The 24,956-nt window shown below is 45.3% G+C and overlaps 1 protein-coding gene and 2 pseudogenes across 16 annotated transcripts in view; 2 read left to right on the forward strand and 1 right to left on the reverse strand.

The window, feature by feature from the left end:
• The window catches only part of PCGF5 (polycomb group ring finger 5), a 113,571-nt gene extending 112,365 nt beyond the window's left edge, over nt 1-1,206 (reverse strand). For all 13 annotated transcript variants that reach the window (XR_014072775.1, XR_014072742.1, XR_014072730.1 and 10 more), the window contains exon 1: nt 1,002-1,206. The gene's annotated coding sequence lies outside the window, so the exon portion shown is untranslated. The remainder of the gene's footprint in view (nt 1-1,001) is intronic.
• A 10,468-nt stretch (nt 1,207-11,674) lies between these two features.
• Nucleotides 11,675-15,106, forward strand: LOC145531830 (ADP-ribose pyrophosphatase-like; annotated as a pseudogene). The gene is made up of 2 exons (XR_014072792.1): nt 11,675-12,060; nt 12,157-15,106. The product of XR_014072792.1 is annotated as an ADP-ribose pyrophosphatase-like (transcript).
• Nucleotides 11,675-24,607, forward strand: LOC145531825 (protein CFDP2 pseudogene; annotated as a pseudogene). 2 transcript variants are annotated; one of them, XR_014072786.1, is made up of 3 exons: nt 11,675-11,967; nt 13,533-13,685; nt 21,622-24,607. The product of XR_014072786.1 is annotated as a protein CFDP2 pseudogene, transcript variant X1 (transcript). The 2 variants fall into 2 exon arrangements; XR_014072787.1 differs by lacking the exon at nt 11,675-11,967 and having other exon boundaries at nt 13,431-13,700; nt 21,533-24,607.
• The last annotated feature ends 349 nt before the right edge of the window (nt 24,608-24,956 follow it).

Genomic DNA, 24,956 nt, shown 5'->3' on the forward strand with positions numbered 1-24,956 from the left:
GAGCCCACGGCCACACGTTTAGGGCGTACGGAGACGGCCGCACACGCAGCTTCCTTAATATTAAACAAATGTTTCAAAGTACAAACGCCCGGAGCCAGAAACGTGTCGACCCAGGCCAGGCGGCGAGGAGGAAACAGCACGTTTCGGCCGCTGCCCGAGTGTTCTCGGGGTCGGGAGGGGAGCGCCAAGCACGTCCCGTCCACCCGGCCGCCGACCCCCTTCCAGTCCCCGTCCCGCGCTGGCGCGCGGGCAGCACCCGCAGGGGGCGCGGCGGGCGCACAGGTGGGTCCCCGCCCGCCCGGCCTCCCGCCCCTCCCCGCCACTCGCGGAAGGCCGACGAGCCCTCGCCGACGCGCGGCCCGCTCGCCCCTTTCCTCTCCGTGACATCTTATATAATAACCCGAGCTAATCAAAACGGAAGCGACGCGCGCTGCCGGGGCCCGGTTCCCGGCTGCCACTGGATGCTCGCGCCCCGAGCCCCCGGCCCCCGAACTAGGCGCCAGAGCGCGCGGCTCCGGGGGAAGGGCCAGAGCGCCGCCTCGGCTCGTCCCTCCTCGGAGAAGGCGCTGCCGCTGCCGGTCCCCGTCAGGAAGCCGCGAGCGTCACAAACTGCGTCAGCTTCTTCAAACACGTTTCACGGGCTCCCTCCAGCCGGGAAGCCGGCCGCTGGGGCAGCGGGGCCGCGGCCCGGGCTGGCTGGAGCCCCTCCGGGGAGGAGAAAGTTCCTCGGGGCCCTCCCCTCGCCCGCGCTGCGCCCGGCCCCGCCGCGCCTCCAGCCCCTTTCCGCGCGACGCCCGCCCCGCCGCGCAGCCCGCCGGCCCGCCCCGATGGCAGGTTGGGCAACTTGTGACCCCCGGGCGCCCGGCGGCCCCCTCCCGCCCGTCCCGGCCCCCAGCCGCTCGGGGGCCTCCCCCCAGCCCGGCGGAATACAGCGACGCCAGAAACTTCCCCGGGCCGCGCCGGGCGGGGGAGCCGCCCGGGTCCCGGCGCATCGCCCTTACCTTGCTCTCGGGAGGCCACGAGCCGGGCGGGCCGCGCGGGGCGCGTGGTGCGCGAGCGCGCGCGCGTGGGGAGGTAGATGAGGGCGCCCGCGCCGGCGGGGGCGGGGCGGGGCCGCAGGGTGCGGGCGGGGCGGCGGGGGGGCGGCCAGGCGGGCGGGCGCGAGGAGAGCCGAGCCGGCGGCGGCGGCGACGGCGGGCGCGGGGCGAGCGCGCCGAGGGGGCGGAGGAGTTGCCGTGGGTTTGTTTACGCATTGCTGCCCGGCTCGGGGCACAGCCCGCACTCCCTGATTGGACACAAACTGGGGCACAGCCTCTCGCCGCCGCCCGCCAGGCCTCCTCGAGCAGCCGCCGCGCAGCTCCCGGAGCGCCCGGCCCGGCACGGCCCGAGGCGGCGTCCGGGCCTGGAGGGGACGAGCCTCGGCGGCGTCCGGGCTTGGAGCCCACACGTGGGGCCGGGGCTCGCAGGCGCCCACCTGTAGGGGCCCGACCTTGGCAAGGAGAAATTCGAAACTTCTGAGGCTGGAGTCATCGTATCATCCAGCCATAGAAGCGTAGAAGGGGCACTCCTCCCCCCACTCCCCACCCCACCCCCCCGCCCTCACACACAGATGGAAGACGGAGGACGCTTGCCCTTGATGGAGAGAAGAGCCTCTCAAAGGTTGATATGCCCCTTTGGCGATGGTCAAGCTGAGACTTCCTGTCTGAGCTGTCCCTGGGAGATCGCAGTTCCTTCGCCTGTCTTCAGCTTCTCTGTTGTAAATCTGTCCTCCAGGCAGCATTCAAGTAGCCATCCCAGAAGTGACCTTGCCAAAAGACGCTCAAGATCCTCGGATGGCTCTTGGAGCCTCAAGTCCCGTTTCCTTCGTCTCCGAGTTCACTACAGCTGGGCCTCCACCTTTCAGCCTCTTTTCCAGTGCCCAACCCTCACCCCCCAAACCCTTGTTACAAACCCTCAGATGCCCCTGTCCTTTCACAACTGATTTTGATCCTGCTCTATGTTCTGCTAGAAAACCCATAGCCCCCTCGACCTATCCAGCTAGCATCCTCTCAGCTTGTCCACCGTCTATCCCTGTGCAGCCTCCTGACCCGGGTGCAGAATCCTCCTGTGTGCCTGCCATCAGCCTGACTTGAGGGTCAATCATGTGCCCACTCTGTGCCCCCACTAGGCTGTGGATTCTGAAGAACAGGAACCTGGTTTTATTAATAGCAGGACTCTGGGGATGGGAGAGATGATGCCTAGAGAAAAAAATTAAACATCTGCAACTCGGCGGGAAAACAAAAACTCAGAAGAATCTCTGTCAGGAGGGTCTCTTGATAGACCATCCACAAATCTTATCTTGCACAAAGCAAACACTTCCAAAAACCCAGAATGTCCTCCCAATTTGTCTCTGTGTCTCCACCTCACCACACCTGGCTAGGTGCCCTCTGTACTCATCAGGGCACATAATAACCCTTGGAGGAATAAAACTGAGGTGTTCCTTAAGCTGAGGCTCAAGGTGATCAAAGTGAGTACAGTAAATCATGGAGGAATAGATGTGAATGGCTACAAACCCAGTCGTTTTACCGATAATCCTCTCAACTCTGGCAGCCACTGTGGATTTGTCCTTCTCCAATCAAACACTGGAGAAGTGGCCCCTAACTCTTGGAATGGCTGGATTTCTTTCTCTCACTAGACGTGCTGTTTTCCCTGAGAAAGCTGTCTTTGAGCTCCAAGGGCCAATCCAAGTGAAAGTAAAGTCTTTGCCAGGTACTTCAGTCATGTCGGGCTCTTTTCGACCCTATGGGCTGTAGCCCACCAGGCTCCTCTGTCCATGGGATTTTCCAGGCAAGAATACCAAAGTGGGTTGCCATTTCCTCCTCCAGGGGGATGTTCCCGACCCAGGGATCAATCCTGTGTTTCTTAGTCTCTGCATTGGCAGGCAGGTTCTTTACCACTAACCCCACCTGGGAACCCCGGGTACCTCAATAGTGATCTTTTAAAGCAGTGCATTAGTTACAAAGGTGGCTTCCCAGGCGCTAGTGGTGAAGAACCCATCTGCCAGTACAGGAGAAGTACAGGACGTGGGTCTGACCCCTGGGTGGGGAAGATCCCCTGCAGGAGGGCATGGCAACCCACTCCAGTATTCTTTCCTGGAGAATCCCATGGACAGAGGAGCCTGGTGAGTTATAGGCCATAGGGTCGCAAAGAGTCTGACACAACTGAAGCGACTTTGCTAGCAAGCATGCATGCACATTAGTTGCAAAGCTGTTGAAAGAACTAGAATTACAACCAGGAGAAGGTGAGGCAACCCTGATATCAGCAATTGCTGAGTGCATCTCCTCCCCTGGGGCTGGAGAGACTAAGGGAGGAAGCTGTCAGGACCATGAAAGGCTTGTCCAGTGGGAGCTGGAGCCATGAAGGAAGTATAACTACTGCTGGAGATGATTCCCAAGCAGACAGAGGGGAAGAAATCCCCTGAAGGCAGGACAGGACCAGGTCAGAACCCCTCGAATAACAGATCATAACAGTGAAGTGGGGATGGCTCTGAGAGTGCTCTGGACTTGGGTGCCTCAGTTGGTTACCTCTAGGACTCTTCCTCTGGGCATTGGGTTCTGACCCGGGCAGCACAGACTTTTTCTTACCAAGCCCCAGAACTCTTTCTTTCTTTTTCTCTGTGCCCTTTGGCTTCCATGTCTCCTTCTGTCCTCTTTTCTACCATGACTCCCATATGCTTCCTTTGTTTCACCTACTTCTCTATCTCTGGCTCATATTTTTCTCCTTGTGTCCCCATAAACCTCCTCCTGACCTCTCTATTTCCCACTGAGTTTCTTTCCACCTCTGCCTGCCCTACTCCTTCCTGGGCAGGAGGGCAGCCTTCTTCTGCTTGAAGGAGATGAGCAGGTTCCTCTGTTGGTAATGCAATTCAGAACTGTCATATTGTTGCTTCTCTAGACACTATGCTAGATACTTCACCTATGTTATCTCATTTAATCCTTACCTCACACCTACCTGCTGGGCACCACTTAATAAAACTTCGGTGGCTTCATAATTGCCCATCTGAGGAAAGGGTTTTGTGATGCAAGTCACCAGTGATACTGCTAATGGTCCTCTTAACCTTACTCATCTTCAAGTGTCTCCCTCCACTCTTTTTTTCCTTATCCTACATCTTTCCCTTTCAATAACACAGATATTTTTCCTAGATCTCAACCCTCAACAGTTTAATACATCTCCACTCTAAATCTCCAAAGATTGAAAGTGGATATTTGAAGAAGGTTGCATTTCAGTTGGCTTTTGAAAGCTGGACAGGATTTCAATAGATGAAGATTGAGGAAGGACATCCTTGGTGGAACAGTGAACAATATGATCCAACTTGACTTAAACACAAGAGATGGCTATGAAAAAAGGTCAGATTTCAGAAATTTGTCTTTAGAGCTCAGTACTCTAAGACCACTCAGATATATTGTATAATTCATGTCAGTAGAATCATAATATTCTAAAGCCAGAAAGCAATCTAGACATTGTCTGACCCAACATGTCCATTTTTAAGTGAACTGAGCCTTCAAAAACTTAGGTAACTGAAGTAGTTAAACATGGGCATTAGAGTTGACTGCCTGTATTCAAATCCCTGCTTTGACAAATGTTAGGTAATATGATCTTAAACGTATCTGTGTTCCTCCTGTTATAAAATAGGAAACTTGACAGAACCTACCTCAGTGGGGTGTTGTAAGAATTCAGTGTTTTTACAAGTTAAACACACAGTATCTGTCATATAGTCTGTCTTAAGTAAATATAGGTGAGTATTATAATGTTTTCCTATAGTTATTCACTAGCAAATACCAGAGCCAGAACTGATCCACCAAATCTTTTAAGCCGTGGTTGAGTGTCCTCTCCACTGCTAGATGTTTTGTCTCGGGGTGCTTGCTGAATGCCATCTGTGGGGCTGTGGTGTGGCCCTAGTCTGCTGTCTGTAGAAGTTCTCAGTTATCTTTCTAGCTCACATTCCCCTACATTCCCACCAGCCTCAGCAATCTCACTGCACAGTCAATCCTGTATATATGAAGTTCCTGGAGAGGAGAGGGGCATGAAAATTAGCAATGGACATGTATTTCATAGTCAACAATACAGTTGATGAGTTTTTATATCATCAGATTTTACTAATTTAAACTTCAAAGGGCCAAAAAATTATTGAATTAAAGGAGTTGGAGTGATCTGTCATTCTTCAGCCTATAGAGTGTCAAACCTATCAGTTTAAGTTTTCATAGTTCCTTAGGAGAACTCACCGGGATCAAGGAAAAGCCTTGAATTTGAGAATTTCCAATCCTTCAACAAAATTGTGATGGTAGAGAATCTCTTTTGTCCCTCCACCTTTGCTTTCTGAGTCCCTGGTTCCGCTTTTCAAAACTCCCCAGCTCTATGAACTGCATGCTGTCCACTCTCTGGACTGTAAGAATTTTGAAGTGATGAACGTCAATTTACTCACCTTTTCATCTCTGGAATGTAGCTCGAGACAACAAGTGTCCACGAATTGTTGAACTTACTGATGCGAGCAATGCCACACACAGCAAGAGGATCCTTTCTGCCTCCTCCTTCAAAACTTTGTCTCCTCAGTTGGTTTGTCCTTAGCTGGTTGTCAGCCTGCTACACGAATTCATCAGAGAAAGCATGACAACAGCTAAATGTGAAATAAATGTTCATTTTATAATACAAACTGCATTCAAAGGATTTTAATAGTAGAAACCCAGGCAGTATTTATGAGAGTCAGAAAGATATCTTGGGGGCAGCTGGACTTTCCTAACACCTTCATATCATACCACACAAACCGAAGCTTCTCTCTCCTATAAATAAATTTTAGATTTATTAGGTTAAACTTTAGATTTATTAGGTTAATTTGGAGATAGCCTCCATTCTACATATTAATTATCCCACCTAAGTAATTTCTTAAAAGGCACAGCTTTCTTTAATCTTAAAAATGTCAATCATTGTCTCATTTTCCTCTTTTATATCAAAGCCAGGCTGATGACCCAATACCTTGAGCACTCACTGACTCTTTAAGCCCTCATATCTTTCTCCACTTCCTGTACTTCATGTTTCCTCTAGGAAGCTGGAAGGAATCCAAAGGGTTAATTCTAGATCAACTCCTCATTTTGTAGGAGAGGAAACTGAGGCACGGAGATGTCAGTGACAGTCTTGAATTCCCAGTCATCATTCCATGCTCTGTCCATCTAAAAGTAAACTATGCATTACCAACTGCCTTCCTGACTTCTATCTGTCACCACCATCCTTTGAGCCCCTTAGGATTAAAATGGGTGTTTTTTGACTCTTCTTTTACTTCAGACCTCCCCTTCTACATCAGGATATCTCTGACTTGTCTTTCTAGTCTGAGCTGTCCCATGACTCAGGGCTTTTTCTTTTTACAACTGTATTACCACAATAGGTTGTTAAATGATTTCATTGTCCCGCTCCAATTTCCTCCTCTTGTACAGAGTCAACCTAGCAGAACCATCTTAATTCGTTTTTTTAAAATTAATTTATGTTAATTTGAGGATAATTGCTTTACAATATGGGGCTTCCCAGGTGGTGCTAGTGGTGGAGAACCCACTTGCTAATGCAGGAGATGTAAGAGAGGCAGGTTCGATCCCTGGGTTGGGAAGATCCCCTGGAGAAGGGCACAGCAACTCACTCCAGTATTCTTGCCAGGAGAATCACGTGGAGAGAGGAGCCTGGTGGGCTATAGTCCATGGGGTCACACAGAGTTGGACATGACTGAAGTGATTTAGCATGCACGCACTTAACAATATTGTGATGGTTTTGGCCATACATCAACATGAATCAGCCACAGGTATACATATGTCCCCCGCATCCTGAACCTCCCTCCCACTTTCCTCCCCACCCTATCCCTCTGGGTTGTCCCAGAGAACCACCTTTGGTGCCCTGCTTCATGCATCAAACTTGCACTGGTCATCTATTTTACATGTGGTAATGTACATATTTCAATGCTGTTCTCTCAAATCATCCCACCCTCGCCTTTTCCCACTGAATCCAAAAGTCTCCTCTTTACATCTGTGTCTCCTTTGCTGCCCTGCATGTACGATCATCAGTATTGTCTTTCTAAATTCCATATATCTGTGCTTTTTAATAGTTATAATAGAATGGTGACATTTTGCCATGTAAAGTCAAATTCAACATGCATTTAGACTATCCATGAAATACAAGTTTATTGTTGTCAAGACTTTCCAGTTCTGAAACCTATACTAGTAACTAGCTGCGCAACCTTAGGCAACTTCTATGAACTGTCATGTCCTCGGTGTGTTAAGTGGTGATATTATCAGTACATGTACTTAACTCATAGGGTTGCTTGAGAATTAGGTGAAATAATAAATGCAAAATGATTAGTAACAATAGTTGTAGAGGTACTATTTGTTGAGTCCATAATGCCTATGGACCAGGCATTATCCTAAGCTCTTTAAGTGAATTGTATCATACTGACCCTTTAACATAGATCCATTATTATTTCTAGATGAGAAAACTAAGGTCCAAAGGAGTTCAGAAACTTTCCAAAGATTAACAAGCCAAGAAGTGACTGAACCAAGATTCAGAACTGGGTAGTCAAACCTGGACAAAACTGTATACCACAGACTGGTACATAGAAAGTGAAAGTGATGTTGCTCAGTCGTGTCCGACTCTTTGCAACCCCATGGACTGTAGCCTACCCAGCTCCTCAGTCTATGGGATTTTCCAGGCAAGAATACTGGAGTGGGTTGCCATTTCCTTCTCCAGGTACATAGAAAGCACTTAGTAAATGATAGTTATTTTATTGTTGCTTTTATTATGAGTATTACTACTTTAAAGTGAGGAGAAATGCTTTTCTCTGCCTTCCTTCCCAATTTCTTTCAGAAGTTGAGCCTTAGCATTACAGTGGGAATCCAGTTTGCTGGGTACCACGTATTTCTGCTTCCCAAAGAGAGAATGGAAGGATGATCAGGGATTCTTGCACTTCTGGGGCCCTGTAATCACCCTGGTCCTCCTCATCCCTGTAATATTCTTGATAAAATGGGACTCACACAGGCAATCTCTCACACAGCCCAGGAAGAGTTCACAGAGACAGGTCAAAGATTTGTTCTCTGATGGTGCTAGAGTTCCTTTAGGGCTTTCTCATGGTTGGGACCAGAACATTCTCTCTGTCTAGTGCTACTTGTTTTTCCGCCTCAGAAGACAATTTAGGGAAGAGGATCTCCCTAGTGGCTTCCCAGCAAATAACTCTTTTGGTCTATATTATAGTATTTCATTTCCTTCCCTTAGGGTACCTTTTGCATCAAATGGTCTGATTTAAGTCTTCTTCCCTTTGATGATGCTAAAAACAAAACAAACCCCCTCATTACTGGTTTTGATGTTCCTTCCCAGGTGCTCCTTGCATTCTTCTTTGGCCCATTCGATTTCTGCATTGGGTGGACACACCAGGCCTTCCCTGCTCCCTTGCTTTCCTCAAGTGTCACTGCCCCCTGAGCAGCTGGCTGTTTATATTTGAACATCTGGTCTTTCTGATTCATAGCATTTGACCTTGGCCTTCCAAGAATGGGATTTTCATAGATCCTGGAATCATACAATGTTAAAGCCAGAAGGACTTTTGTAGATAACAGAGGCCATGTGATTCCTTTTACAGTGAAGAATCAAGACCCAAGGAAGCCAAGTGTCAGATGTGCAACTACACAGCCTATGAGGGGGGAAGTTAGAACCAGACCCGAGACTTGCACTTCATTTATTTTTTGTGAGTTAGATTATGATGCCTGGAAATAATACTGTAAGGAATTTACAAATATCTTCTCCCCAAAGCAACTATTGGATCCTGCACACTCTTTTAAGGGCCCACAAGCTATAAGTACTGAGACCACACACCGCAACTACTGAGTCCACATGCTCCAACTACTGAGGCCTGTGTGCCTAGAGCCTGTGCCCCTCAACAAGAGAAGCCACTGCAGGGAGAAGCCTGTGCATCACAACAAAGAGTAGCCCCTATTCACTGCAACTAGAGAAAGCCTTCATCCAGCATAGCCCAAAATAAACAAACAAATAATTTTTAAGAATAATGAAGACATGAGTTACAGAGCTGGGAACCTGTCCCAAAATGATCATCTTTCTTTTCTAGTGTACTTTGTACAGTGTACACAGCAAATCCTCAACAATGATGATGATAAATGAGGACCAGGTCTCATGTTTCTCTGCTTGCAATTCATGTTTTACCATTTTGATCTCTATGTGTGTGTGTGCTCAACTGCTCAGTTGTGTCTAACCCTTTGCGACCCCCTGGACTGTAGCCCACAAGGCTCCTCTGTCCATGGAATTGTCCAGGCAAGAATATTGGAGTGGGTTGCCATTTTCTACTTCAGGGGATCTTCTAGACCCAGGAATTGAACCTGGGTCTCCTACATTGCAAGCAGATTCTTTATCATCTAAGGAGTATAGCCCAGCTATTTCTGGGTTTCCAGACTTTTGGAAACCTGACTCATTCAGCTTAGAGTTCTTATGATGAGCGGGTATTCAGTAGCTGCCTTTCAATAGTGATGATGATAACTTCAAAGGGTTAGAGATCTACCCTCAAGCACATATAGGTATTTTGAAACTTTTCTAAATTTGAGGAAGTATGTTCTCAAAATAATACCAACTATTGCATAAAAGAAGCATTCTCTGGTCAGGTAGTTTGGAAAATACTGGATGAAACAGAATTTAACTGTTGGGTTGACTTGTTTAGTTTTTACTGGATCTTTTTTTTTTTTTTAATAAATTTATTTATTTTAGTTGGGGTAATTACTTTACAATATTGTAGTGGTTTTTGCCATACATTGACATGAATCAGCCATGGGTTTACATGTGTTCCTCATCCTGAACCCCCCTCCCACCTCCCTCCCCATCCCATCCCTCTGGGTCATCCCATTGCCCCAACCCTGAGCATTTGTCTCATGCATCGAACCTGGAATGGTGTTCTGTTTCACATATGATAATATACATGTTTCAATGCTATTCTCTCAGAACATCCTGATCTTTAAAGCCCTCTGTGAATCCTAAATTCCTAAAGGAGGACAGTAAAATATGTAGAATTTCCTAGACATATTTGACTGTCAAATCATTTATTCCTTGAACATTTTTCTCATGGGGGGTGATGTAACATGGAACAAACTTTGGGAAATGTTAAACATCCTTTGGGTTTCAGTTAGAGTATACAGTACTCTATTTGTTCTAAAACTGTTTCAGATGTTCAGATACCTTTCCTGAGGGTTTGTTATCTTAGATATAATGACTTAGCCTGTGCTGCTGCTTCTCATATCATTTCAGGACCTAGACGCTGTTATTTTTCAGCCTGAATTTCTCCAGACAGAGAATTGTAGCTTATTTAACTCTAAATTCATTTGTGAGCCGCTCAATTTCCAAGATCATTTCAACTGTCCTGTTGTAATCTACAGTTTTCAAGGTGCAGGGCCAAAAAGTCAATGATAACTACAGTAATGACAGCCAGCATTTTTGAGTATGTATGATAGGCCACTCGGAGAAGGTGATGGCACCCCACTCCAGTACCCTTGCCTGGAAAATCCCATGGACGGAGAAGCCTGGTAGGCTGCAGTCCATGGGGTCGCCAAGAGTCGGACACGACTGAGCGACTTCACTTTCACTTTTCACTTTTCATGCATTGGAGAAGGCAATGGCAACCCACTCCGGTGTTCTTGCCTGGAGAATCCCAGGGATGGCAGAGCCTGTTGGGCTGCCATCTATGGGGTTGCACAGAGTTGGACACGACTGAAGCAACTGAGCAGATAGGCCACTTATTGTGCTAACAGCTTTACATGTAACAGCCTACCTAACTGTCACCAAAATTCTATGAGGCAGATTCTTTTTCCATCTTACACTTGAGAAACTGAAGTCAGCTTATGTAACTTAAGTTACTTTTCCCAAGAAGATCCCAGGTAAGGAGGGAACACTGAGATTTGAACCTGATTGTGTTCAGCTCTTAAGGATTACTGTGCACTGACCTTCCCATGTCCCAAACAGACACCGGTCCTACACTTGGTGAACTATTTAATAAATCTACCCTTGCTGATTTTGTTGGTGGTGTTTGACTCGGGTTGAATTCCTTGGTTGGGAAGATCCCCCGGAGAAGGGATAGGCTACCCACTCCAGTATTTGGTGGACTTCCACTGTGGCTCAGATGGTAAAGAATCCGCTGGCAGTGTGGGGGAGACCTGGGTTCAATCCCTGGTTGGGAAGCTCCCCTGGAGAAGGGAAAGGCTACCCACTCCAGTATTCTGGCCTGGAGAATTCCATGGACTACACGTGTAGGCCAAAGAATCGGACATGACTGAGCGACTTTCACTTTCACTTTCTTTCTCAAGTGTTTGGAATCCTTTCCAGACACTGAAATCTTTCAATGTAAAATGCAAACGCAGTGCTCCCCAGGGAGCGCTGGGCATGGTTTGTGGTGAGCTTCCTTCAGGGCTCCCATCTCCCAGGGCTCCCATCCCCCAGGGCTCCCATCCCCCAGGGCTCCCATCCCCCAGGGCTCCCATTCCCAGGGCTCCCATCCCCCAGGGCTCCCATCTCCCAGGGCTCCCATCCCCCAGGGCTCCCATTCCCAAAGGCTCTGTTCCGCGGGAGCGGCCCCCCCTCCCCCCACCCCGACCCTACCCCAACCAGCAAGGATTCTGACGCTCCACCTGAGAGCAACCGAAATCCCCGCAGCCTGCTGGGCGGTGGATGGCTGGACACTGCCTGGCAAAGGCTTTAGCCCCAGCGCTTCTCTCTGCGGCCTTGGCCTCTGCGGCGGTCAGGCCCAGCAGCTGCCCCATCTCAGCCGGCTGGAGCCCATTTTCCTCACACGGGTTTCCTCTGAATTTCATCATGTCAGTTTCAAATGGCGCTGCTGAGAAGCCCCAAAAGAAGGCCCAGACGTCACCATACCCGGGCTCTCAAGTGAAGCGAAGCCAGGTTCCCAACGAGAAGGTGAGCTGGCTGGTTGAGTGGCCAGAGTACAAGCCTGTGGAGTACACTTCTGGCTTAGTCTTGGCCGGACCAAGCTGGGAAGACCCTCTTTTGGGTAAAAGAAACTTTTCTCCCAAATTTAACGAAAAGGATGGGCCTGTTGAGAGAAGGAGCCAGAACAGTTGGTATGAGGTTGAACGTGGTAGACCTAGAAATCCTGCAGGTCAGACAGGGCTGGTTGGCCGAGGGCTTTTGGGGCGCTGGGCCCCAATCATGCTGCAGATCCCATCTTAACCAGATGGAAAAAGGACAGCAAGGGAAATAAAGTAACCCATCCTGTTTCTGGGAGAAACATCCTGCAGTTTGTAGCCATCAAAAGGAAGGACTGTGGGGAATGGGCCATCCCAGGGGGAACGGTGAAGATTAGTGCTGCACTGAAGAGAGAATTTGGTGAGGAAGCCATGAACTCCTTACAGAAGTCCAGAGCAGACACACAGGAGCTGGAGAAACAATTGCACAAACTCTTCAGCCAGGAACACTTTGTGGTCTACAAAAGCTACGTGGATGATCCCCGGAACACAGATAACGCATGGATGGAGACAGAGGCTGTGAACTATCATGATGAAACAGGAGAGGTCATCGATCTTCTGCCCCTGGAAACTGGCGATGATGCCGAGAAAGTGAGATGGGTGGATATCAATGATAAACTCAAGCTTTATGCCAGCCACTCCCAATTTATTCAACTTGTGGCTGAGAAACGAGGTGCCCACTGGAGTGAACACTGGAGTGAGTAGTGTCGTGGAGTCTCCTGTAAGCCAGAAGCCTTCAGATGAATACAGGTAGATAAGAAGCAAACTCACATTGAACAGGACAGGGAGGATCATTGCTTTTGGTGATGGTTTCCCAAACTGTTCACAGACTGGAGGCTTTGTATCAGGTAATAATACTAGACTCATATGGAGAAGTGGAATCACTATTGTTGGCTTTCCAATTGGAAGAAGAAGAACTTAGTCACCCGTTGTATATGTTACATACATGGCTTTAACCAAATTATACAACTAATGCTCTTTGAAGAATTACAGGCAAAACAAAGATAAATTTTTATCCACCATATCCTCTACTTTTCATCCAGCTTGCGTTTGTCAATTCTTTCTCTTGATGTGTTAGACTGTGGTTTAACTTTAATGTATAATCTAAGTTTTAGAATAACATTTGTTTTTCAAATTTAGCTTTATGTGATCTTACAGTCGCTGCTTTCAAGTACAGAAGTGCTCTGGTTATTCTTGTCTTTAGAACCTTCAGTTTTATGGGGAAATTCCATCCTTATTTTAGTCCATAAAGATCAAGTACTTATGAACCAGAAAAAAAAAATGCAGTGACAAAATGAGTCTAATATTCAGCCTTCTCTCTGGTTATCACAACTATTTGTTCTGAACAGAGTGGACTAAGCTGAAGACATTTGTTTCATCTCAGAAGACCCTACAAATGCCAATTCCTGTCAGGAAGGAGTCTATCAGGAGATGTATGTAATCACAGCCTAATAAAAAATGCAATTCACATCTAACTTTCTCCATTCTGCTTCCAAGGAGCAGCGGCTGTGTGGGCACAGGAGGGCCGAGAGGAGCTACTCCACATTCAAGGTCAGGAGGGGCGGCCATGAGGAGACACCCCTCATCCAAGATAAGGAGCAGCGGCTGCACTTTGCTGGAGCAGCCGTGAAGAGATACCCCACATCCAAGGTAAGAGAAACCCAAGTAAGACGGTAGGTGTTGCGAGAGGGCATCAGAGGGCAGACACACTGAAACTATAATCACAGAAAACTAGCCAATCTCATCACACGGACCACAGCCTTGTCTAACTCAATGAAACTAAGCCATGCCGTGTGGGGTCACCCAAGACGGATGGGTCATGGTGGAGAGGTCTGACGGAATGTGGTCCACTGGAGATGGACATGGCAAACCACTTCAGTATTCTTGCCTTGAGAACCCCATGAGCAGTATGAAAAGGCAAAAAGATAGGACACTGAAATAGGAACTCCCCAGGTCAGTAGGTGCCCAATATGCTACTGGAGATCAGTGGAGAAATAACTCCGGAAAGAATGATGGGATGGAGCCAAAGCAAAAACAATACCCAGCTGTGGATATGACTGGTGATACAAGCAAAGTCCGATGCTGTAAAGAGCAATATTGCATAGGAACCTGGAAAGTTAGGTCCATGAGTCAAGGCAAATTGGAAGTGGTCAAACAGGAGATGGCAAGAGTGAACATCGACATTCTAGGGATCTGTGGACTAAGATGGACTGGAATGGGTGAATTTAACTCAGATGACCATTATATCTACTACTGTGGGCAGGAATCCCTTAGAAGAAATGGAGTAGCCATCATAGTCAACAAAAGAGTCCGAAATGCAGTACTTGGGTGCAATCTCAAAAATGACAGAATGATCTCTGTTCATTTCCAAGGCAAACCATTCAATATCACGGTAATTCAAGTCTATGCCCCAACCACTAATGCCGAAGAAGCTGAAGTTGAACAGTTCTATGAAGACCTACAAGACCTTCTAGAACTAACACTCAGAAAAGATGTCCTTTTCATTCTAGGGGACTGGAATGCAAAAGTAGGAAGTCAAGAAACACCTGGCATAACAGGCAAATTTGGCCTTGGAGTACAGAATGAAGCAGGGCAAAGGCTAATAGAATTTTGCCAAGAGAATGCACTGGTCATAGCAAACACCCTCTTCCAACAACACAAGAGAAGACTCTACACATGGACATCACCAGATGGTCGACACAGAAATCAGATTGATTATATTCTTTTCAGCCAAAGATGGAGAAGCTCTATAGAGTCAGCAAAAACAAGACCAGGAGCGGACTGTGGCTCAGATCATGAACTCCTTATTGCCAAATTCAGACTGAAATTGAAGAAAGTGGAGAAAACCACTAGATCATTCAGGTATGACCTAAATCAAATCCCTTATGATTATACAGTGGAAGTGACAAATAGATTTAAGGGACTAGATCTGATAGACAGAGTGCCTGATGAACTATGGACGGAGGTTCGTGACATTGTACAGGACACAGGGATCAAGACCATCCCCATGGAAAAGAAATGCAAAAAAGCAAAATGGCTGTCTGAGAAGGCCTTACAAATAGCTGTGAAAAGAAGAGAAGTGAAAAGCAAAGGAGAAAAGGAAAGATATTCCCATCTGAATGCAGAGTTCCAAAGAATCGCAAGGAGAGATAAGAAAGCCTTCTTCAGCAATCAATGCAAAGAAATAGAGGAAAACAACAGAATGGGAAAGACTAGAGATCTCTTCAAGAAAATTAGAGATACCAAGGGAACATTTCATGCAAAGATGGGCTCGATACAGGACAGAAATGGTATGGACCTAACAGAAGCAGAAGATATTAAGAAGAGGTGGCAAGAATACACTGAAGAACTGTACAAAAAAGACCTTCATGATTCAGATAATCATGATGGTGTGATCACTCACCTAGAGCCAGACATCTTGGAATGTGAAGTCAAGTGGGCCTTAGGAAGCATCACTACAAACAAAGCTAATGGAGGTGATAGAATTCCAGTTGAGCTATTTCAAATCCTGAAAGATGACGCTGTGAAAATGCTGCACTCAATATGCCAGCAAATCTGGAAAACCCAGCAGTGGCCACAGGACTGGAAAAGGTCAGTTTTCATTCCAATCCCAAAGAAAGGCAATGCCAAAGAATGCTCGAACTACTGCACAATTGCATTCATCTCACATGCTAGAAAAGTAATGCTCAAAATTCTCCAAGCCAGGCTTCAGCAATACATGAACCGTGAACTTCCAGATGTTCAAGCTGGTTTTAGAAAAGGCAGAGGAACCAGAGATCAAATTGCCAACATCCGCTGGATCATCAAAAAAGCAAGAGAGTTCCAGAAAAACATCTATTTCTGCTTTCTTGACTATGCCAAAGCCTTTGACTGTGTGGATCACAATAAACTGTGGAAAATTCTGAAAGAGATGGGAATACCAGACCATCTGACCTGTCTCTTGAGAAATCTGCATGGAGGTCAGGAAGCAACAGTTAGAACTGGACATGGAACAACAGACTGGTTCTAAATAGGAAAAGGAGTACGTCAAGGCTGTATATTGTCACCCTGCTTATTTAACTTATATGCAGAGTACATCATGAGAAACGCTGGGCTGGAAGAAACACAAGCTGGAATCAAGAATGCCGGGAGAAATATCAATAACCTCAGATATGCCGATGACACCATCCTTATGTGAGAAAGCGAATAAGAACTAAAGAGCCTCTTGATGAAAGTGAAAGAGGAGAGTGAAAAAGTTGGCTTAAAACTCAACATTCAGGAAACTAAGATCATGGCATCTGGTCCCATCACTTCATGGCAAATAGATGGGGAAACAGTGGAAACAGTGTCAGACTTTATTTTTTTGGGCTCCAAAATCACTGCACATGGTGATTTCAGTCACGAAATTAAAAGATGCTTACTCCTTGGAAGGAAAGTTATGACCAACCTTGATAGCATATTTAAAAGCAGAGACATTACTTTGCCAACAAAGATCTGTCTAGTCAAGGCTATGGTTTTTCCAGTAGTCATGTATGGATGTGAGAGTTGGATGGTGAAGAAAGCTGAGCACCGAAGAAGTGATGCTTTTGAACTGTGGTGTTGGAGAAGACTCTTGAGAGACCCTTTGACTGCAAGGAGATCCAACCAGTCCATCCTAAAGGAGATCAGTCCTGGGTGTTCATTGGAAGGACTGATATTGAAGCTGAAACTCCAATACTTTGGCCACCTCATGTGAAGAGTTGACTCATTGGAAAAGACCCTAATACTGGGAACGATTGGGGGCAGGAGGAGAAGGGGACGACGGAGGATGAGATGGCTGGATGGCATCAGCGACTTGATGGACATGGGTTTGGGTAGACTCTGGGTTATTGGTGATGGACAGGGAGGCCTGGTGTGCTGCGATTCATGGCATTGCAAAGAGTTGGACACGACTGAGTGACTGAAGTGAACTGAACTGAACTTTCTCCATTAAAAAAAACCCCAATATATAAATAGAGAAAGTGTCTATAGTTAGTTTGCAAACAGAGATACTCCCTGATAATCGCCAGTGAAGGGATCCCAGTAGCAAAAAATAGGCCAGAAATACATTTCTTCCCTCTCTTGTCATCTAAAACAAGCCAGTTTTAACTTAATTTGTATGTAATACAATATACGGAAAATTAACTGAAACTACTGTGATGAGACTTTTATAGCTAAAGGAGAAAACTATTTGTAGTTTTGTAGGCATTGATAATCTCATAAGAAAACACTATTGTAGGGATTGATAATCTCATAAGAAAATACTTCCATAATCATAGCTAACACTTATATTCCACTTACCATGTGCACATACACTTGTAAGTGCCTTATTATAATGATTTATTTATTCCTAATGATTCCCCTAAGAGGAGGAAGGTACTCTTTTTTTTCCCCTATAATATCTTTTTATTATTTTTTTTAATAAATAAATTAATTTATTTATTTTAATTGGAGGCTAATTACTTTACAATATTGTAGTAATTTTTGCCATACATTGACATGAATCAGTCATGAGTGTACATGTGTTCCCCATCCTAAACCCCCCTCCCCTCCCCATCCCATCCCTCAGGGTCATCCCAGTGCACCAGCCCTGAGCACCCTGTCTCATGCATCAAACCTGGACTGGTGATCTATTTCACGTATGATAATATACACGTTTCAATGCTATTCTCTCAAATCATCCCCTCCTCACCTTCTCCCACAGAGTCCAAAAGTCTGTTCTTTTGCTGTCTCACATATAGGGTCATTGTTACCATCTTTCTAAATTCCCATATATATGCGTTAATATACTGTATTGGTGTTTTTCCTTCTGACTTACTTCACTTTGTAGAATAGGCTCCAATTTCATCCACCTCATTAGAACTGATTCAAATGCATTCCTTTTAATAGCTGAGTAATATTGCATTGTGTATATGTACCACAGCTTTCTTATCCATTCGTCTGCCGCTGGACATCTAGGTTGCTTCCATGTCCTGACTATTGTAAAGAGTGCCTTGATGAACAGTGGGGTACACGTGTCTCTTTCAATTCTGGTTGGAGGAAGGTACTCTTACCTTACAGGCTGGGCTCCTTGGGAGCAGACTTTGAGAGGGTGATTGACAGTGTAAGAATGTTTCTCAGGCAGAGGTCTTGGGATCCACTCTTGGGGAAGGGAGGAGAAAGAAGCAGGGTTGGGTAGGGTGAGACGTTGAGGTGGAAACCTAGTGAAGCCCTCAGTCCACCCCACAGGGAGCGCTGGAGCTGAGAAGGCTCTACAAGCTGCTCTGGATTAGGGCGAAGGCTCAGGCCTTGATACCCTTTGTTGATCAGTTATTGGATGTGGGCTGCCCAGGGAAGGGGGTGTGACCTAAGGAGAGACCATTTCCTCAGCCAAGGCCATGCCCAGAGAGGGCTCCCAGATGAATAACATCTTCTGGTAACAGTTCCCAGCAGATGAGAAGGGGAATCTGCGGAAGGCAAGGGTTAGGCACCACAGGGTCCACTACATAGTGTCCCCCTGGTTTACAGAAGATATGACTGAGGCACAGAGAAGTCATGGAACTTGCAAGTTATACCACCAGTGAGTGATGGAGGTAGGATTAAAGCACAGATTTGGGGGCTCAGCAGCCCATCCCCTTGACCACAATACCACAGTCCCTCCAATATGGAGGGTAAAGAATCTGCCTGCAATGCAAGAGGCCCCGGTTTGGTCCCTGGGATGGTAAGATCCCCTGGAGAAGGATATGGCAACCCACTCCAGTATTCTTGCCCAGAGAATCCCACGGACAGAGGAGCCCGGTGGGCTACAGTCTATGGGGTCACAGAGTTGGACACGACTGTGTGACTAACACTTGGAGTCCCCAGGTGCCCTGTGTTCCTTTAAAACAGAAAAGAAAAAGAAATCACCACAACATCTCTTTCTACAAGCACATTTGGTCAGAACTCCTTTTTCTAAACTTGAAGGACATGTGCATGGCTTCATTTATTTTCCTCTTGAAGGATGTTGCATTTACACGGGTGATGACAAGTGTAAAAACATTCACCTCTGGATGCCCACTATTGTTCATGCTCAGGAAAAAATTTAAACATTGCTTTTCTTTGTGAATTCTATAACTGCTTGTTTCAAGGATGGAATCATCTGTCCTATATATTAGTCTCAACTCAGTAACTTTTCCAGGTGAGATATGCTCCCAGTCTTTATTTGAATAATTGGGGCACCTGGTTGGTCTAACATTATTTTGAACATTCCTAAACGTACATCATTATTTTTTTTCAAAATGTAATAAGCTTCTAAAAAAAATAAATATACTTACACACACACACACACACACACACACACACACACACACACACACACACACACACACACACCCCATAATCATTGCAAAGACCTGAAATGATGAAGGTCTAATGTCTTAAACTTAATGTATCCAAGACAGAATTCTTGATTTTTTTTTCCCCAAGAAAACTATTCTTCCATTACTCTTCCAAGGTAATTGGCACTAAAATCCACCCAAGTTGCACAAGAAAACAAGGAATTATCCTAGATTTCTTGCTTTCTTTCACCTCCCATATTCAATCCATCTGCAAAATGTAGCTCAACCCTCAACACAGTGTACCTGGAATCATTCACTGCTTTCCACCTTCACCGACCACTCTAATCAAGCCACCACCCTCCTTCTCTAGACTATCCTATTTGCCTCCTAACAGGCCCTCCTCCTCCCGTGCTTCTCCTCCTATAGTTCGTTCTTCAGAAAAAAATGAAATGACCTTTTTAAGAATGTCAGTCGCGTGTCCCACCTATCTTGAAATGATCCAGTTGTTTCCTTTTTTACATAAAACCCAAACTGTTTACCCAGGCCTACCTCTTACGGATGATGCCTACACTCCAGTCTGACTGAGTCACATTCCACCCTGCCTAGTCAAGCCTTTCTCTTCCTGGAATTCTTCATATTTGCTCTGGTTTTTCTCTGCCTAGAATATCCCTTCCACATCTTCACAAAGCTGGTTCCTTGTGTCAGTCAGATCTCATTTAAATAACACTTCCCAAAAGAGTTTTTCCCGTCACATAATCGGAACTAGCTTGTCCAATCCATTTTACTCCTTTACTCTGTTTTCTTTTCCACATAGTATTTAGCATCAGCTGAAATTATCCCATATATTTCTGTCAATTTACATGAGAGTCTAGAGATTTTTCTGTCTTGTTGACTAGTATACCACCAATGTCTAGAATAGTGCCTGGCATGTCAACACAGTATTTGCTGGTATTAACAGTTTTTTTTAAAAACGTGTATGTGTGTGTCTATGTGTGTATGTGTGTGTGTGTGTGTGTGTGTGTATGTATATATATACATATATTGGCTGCACTGGTCTTTTTTGCTGCACACAGGCTTTCTCTAGTTGCAGGGATCGGGACTATTCTTTGTTGCAGCATGCGGGCTTCTCATTGCCATGGCCTCTTGTTGCAGAGCATTGCCTCTAGGTGCCTGGGCCTCAGTAGTTGCAGCACACAGGCTCAGTAGCTGTGGCTCTCGAGTTCCAGAGCACCGGCGAGCACCAGCTCAATAATTGTGGCACACAGGCCTAGTTATTCTGCAGCACATGGAATCCTCCAGGATCAGGGATTGAACTTCTGTCCTATGTGTTGGCAGGCAGGTTCTTATCCACTGCACCACCGAGGAAGTCCCAACAGTTTTTTATATACTCTTCTCTCTTTAAATAAAAATTATAAATGTGATCACAGTACTCTTGGCCTATCTTTTTTATTTAAAAAGATTTTTATCTTGAAATAATTTTAGACTTAGAAAAACACTGCAAAAATATTACATAGAGTTCCCATACAACCCTTCACCCAGCTTCTACAAATATCAGGAACTTATTTATATAGTACAATTATTGAAACCTAAAATTAGCATTGAGTTAATATTTTTACTACTAATCTACAGATCTTATTCAAACTTTGCTAATTGTTCCACTAATTTTGCTAATTGTACAACTAATTGTTGTACCTTTTCTGTTCTAGAATCCAAATTCCATTTAATTGTCATGTCTCTTTTATTTCTTCCAATTTTGTAAAGTGAAGTGAAGTCGCTGAGTCATGTCTGACTCTTTGAGACCCCATGGACTGTAGCCTACCAGCCTCCTTCATCCATGGGATTTTCCAGGCAAGAGTACTGGAGTGGGTTGCCATTTCCTTCTCCAGCTCAATTTTTTTGGTCTTTCATGACCTTGACACTTTTCCAGGTACTAGCTGGTTTTTTTGTTCTGTTTTGTTTTTTAACTAGAGTGTTCCACAATTCCACAATTTGGATTACTCTGACATTTTACTGTGCATTGATCAAGGTAATGCATTTTTATATGAATACCATATCAGTGTTTCATACTGTTCATGGGGTTCTCAAGGCAAGAATACTGAAGTGGTTTGCCATTCCTTTCTCCAGGGGACCACATTCTGTCAGACCTCTCCACCATGACCTATCCGTCTTGGGTGGTCCCACACGGCAAGGCTTAGTTTCATTGAGTTAGACAAGGCTGTGGTCCATGTGATCAGATTGGCTAGTTGTCCGTGACTGTAGTTTCAGCCTATCTTCCCCCTGATCACCTCTCTCAGTGCCTACTCATACTACTGAAGATCAGTGGAGAATAACTACAGAAAGAATGAAGGGATGGAGCCAAAGCAACAACAACACCTAGTTGTTAATGGGACTGGTGATAGAAGCAAGATTCGATGCTGTAAAGAGCAATACTGCATAGGAACCTGGAATGTTAGGTCCATGAGTCAAGGCAAATTGGAAGTGGTCAAACAGGAGATGGCAAGAGTGAACATCGACATTCTAGGAATCAGTGAACTAAGATGGACTGGAATGGGTGAACTTAACTCAGATGACCATTATATCTACTACTGTGAGCAGGAATCCCTTAGAAGAAACGGAGTAGCCATCACAGTCAACAAAAGAGTCCGAAATGCAGTACTTGGATGCAATCTCAAAAATGACAGAATGATCTCTGTTCATTTCCAAGGCAAACCATTCAATATCACGGTAATTCAAGTCTATGCCCCGACCACTAACGCCGAAGAAGCTGAAGTTGAACAGTTCTATGAAGACTTACAAGACCTTTTAGAACTAACACCCCAAAAATATGTCCTTTTCATTCTAGGGGACTGGAATGCAAAAGTAGGAAGTCAAGAAACACCTGGAGTAACAGGCAAATTTGGCCTTGGAGTACAGAATGAAGCAGGGCAAAGGCTAATAGAGTTTTGCCAAGAGAACACACCGGTCATAGTGAACACCCTCTTCCAACAACACAAGAGAAGACTCTACACGTGGACATCACCAGATGGTCAACACCGAAATCAGATTGATTATATTCTTTGCAGCCAAAGATGGAGAAGCTCTATAGAGTCAGCAAAAACAAGACTGGGAGTGGACTGTGGCTCAGATCATGAACTTCTTATTGCCAAATTCAGACTGAAATTGAAGAAAGTGGAGAAAACCACTAGACCATTCAGGTATGATCTAAATCAAATCTCCTATGACTATACAGTAGAAGTGAGAAATAGATTTAAAGGACTAGATCTGATAGACAGAGTGCCTGATGAACTATGGATGGAGGTTTGTGACATTGTACAGGAGACAGGGATCAAGACCATCCCCAAGAAAAAGAAATGCGAAAAAGCAAAATGGCTGAGGAGGCCTTACAAATACCTGTGAAAAGATGGGAAACAAAAATCAAAGGAGAAAAGGAAAGATATTCCCATCTGAATGCAGAGTTCCAAAGAATAGCAAGGAGAGATAAGAAAGCCTTCTTCAACGATCAGTGCAAAGAAATAGAGGAAAACAATAGAATGGGAAAGACTAGAGATCTCTTCAAGAAAATTAGAGATACCAAGGGAACATTTCATGCAAAGATGGGCTCAATAAAGGACAGAAGTGGTAGGGACCTAACAGAAGCGGAAGATATTAAGAAGAGATGGCAAGAATAAACAGAAGAACTGTACAAAAAAGATCTTCATGACCCAGATAATCACGATGGTGTGATCACTCACCTAGAGCCAGACATCCTGGAATGTGAAGTCAAGTGGGCCTTAGAAAGCATCACTACAAACAAAGCTAGTGGAGGTGATGGAATTCCAGTTGAGCTATTTCAAATCCTGAAAGATGACGCTGTGAAAATGCTGCACTCAATATGCCAGCAAATCTGGAAAACTCAGCAGTAGCCACAGGACTGGAAAAGGTCAGTTTTTATTCCAATTCCAAAGAAAGGCAATGCCAAAGAATGCTCAAACTACCACACAATTGCACCCATCTCACACGCTAGAAAAGTAATGCTCAAAATTCTCCAAGCAGGCTTCAGCAATACGTGAACGGTGAACTTCCAGATGTTCAAGCTGGTTTTAGAAAAGGCAGAGGAACCAGAGATCAAATTGCCAACATCTGCTGGATCATTGAAAAAGCAACAGAGTTCCAGAAAAACATCTACTTCTGCTTTATTGACTATGCCAAAGCCTTTGACTGTGTGGATTACAATAAACTGTGGAAAATTCTGAAAGAGATGGGCATACCAGACCACCTGACCTGCCTCTTGAGAAACCTGTATGGAGGTCAGGAAGCAACAGTTAGAACTGGACATGGAACAACAGACTGGTTCCAAATAGGAAAAGGAGTACATCAAGGCTGTATGTTGTCACCCTGCTTATTTAACTTACATGCAGAGTACATCATGAGAAATGCTGGGCTGGAGAAGCCCATACCTCAGATATGCAGATGACACCACCCTTATGGCAGAAAGTGAAGAGGAACTAAAGAGCTTCTTGAAAGTAAAAGAGGAGAGTGAAAAAGTTGGCTTAAAGCTCAACATTCAGAAAACTAAGATCATGGCATCTGGTCCCGTCACTTCATGGCAGATAGATGGGGAAACAGTGGAAACAGTGGCTGACTTTATTTTTCTGGGCTCCAAAATCACTGTGGGTGGTGATTGCAGCAATGAAATTAAAAGACGCTTACTCCTTAGAAGGAAAGTTATGACCAACCTAGACAGCATATTGAAAAGCAGAGATATTACTTTGCCAACAAAGGTCCGTCTAGTCAAGGCTATGGTTTTTCCAGTGGTCATGTATGGATGTGAGAGTTGGACTATAAAGAAAGCTGAGCACCGAAGTATTGATGCTTTTGAACTGTGGTGTTGGAGAAGACTCTTGAGAGTCCCTTGGACTGCAAGGAGATCCAACCAGTCCATCCTAAAGGAGATCAATCCTGAGTGTTCATTGGAAGGACTGATGTTGAAGCTGAAACTCCAGTACTTTGGCTACCTGATGCGAAGATCTGACTCATTTGAAAAGACCCCGATGCTGGGAAAGATTGAGGGCAGGAGGAGAAGGGACGACGGAGGATGAGACAGCTCGATGGCATCACCGACACGGTGGACATGGGTTTGGGTGGACTCAGGGAGTTGGTGATGGACACGGAGGCTTAGCATGCTGCAGTTCATGGGGTCGCAAAGAGTGAGACATGACTGAGCAACTGAACTGAACTGAACTGAACCATATCTGTGATTTTGTTTGGCTAAAATTTTATATTAAAAAAATTAAGGTAAAATTCTCAGTGTAATCACTACCAGATAGTAATCAGTATATGCTCTATTTTAAAACGTCACCGTGGAATTTCCAACCACCGTGTATTACTTTTGGCCTGTATTTTTATATTTTTATGTGCTTTTGTGCATATAGATGCACAATCAAATACATGTATGCTAACCCTCCCACCCCTCCTCTGAAGAGAAGTAACTAGGAAGCTCTGAATTTCATTCATTATCATCATTATCATAATGATTATCATTATCATCTTCCTTCAAGTTCCAGGGGTGACACTCGAATACTGTGTATCCCACTGTTACCTATTTCTACAAAAAAAAAAAAAAAGCCCTGCAAACCATCCCAAAACACAG

This window comes from Giraffa tippelskirchi, chromosome 2, assembly GCF_054371585.1.
Source record: "Giraffa tippelskirchi isolate mGirTip1 chromosome 2, T2T-mGirTip1v1.2.pri, whole genome shotgun sequence".
Taxonomy (NCBI): Eukaryota; Metazoa; Chordata; class Mammalia; order Artiodactyla; family Giraffidae; genus Giraffa; species Giraffa tippelskirchi.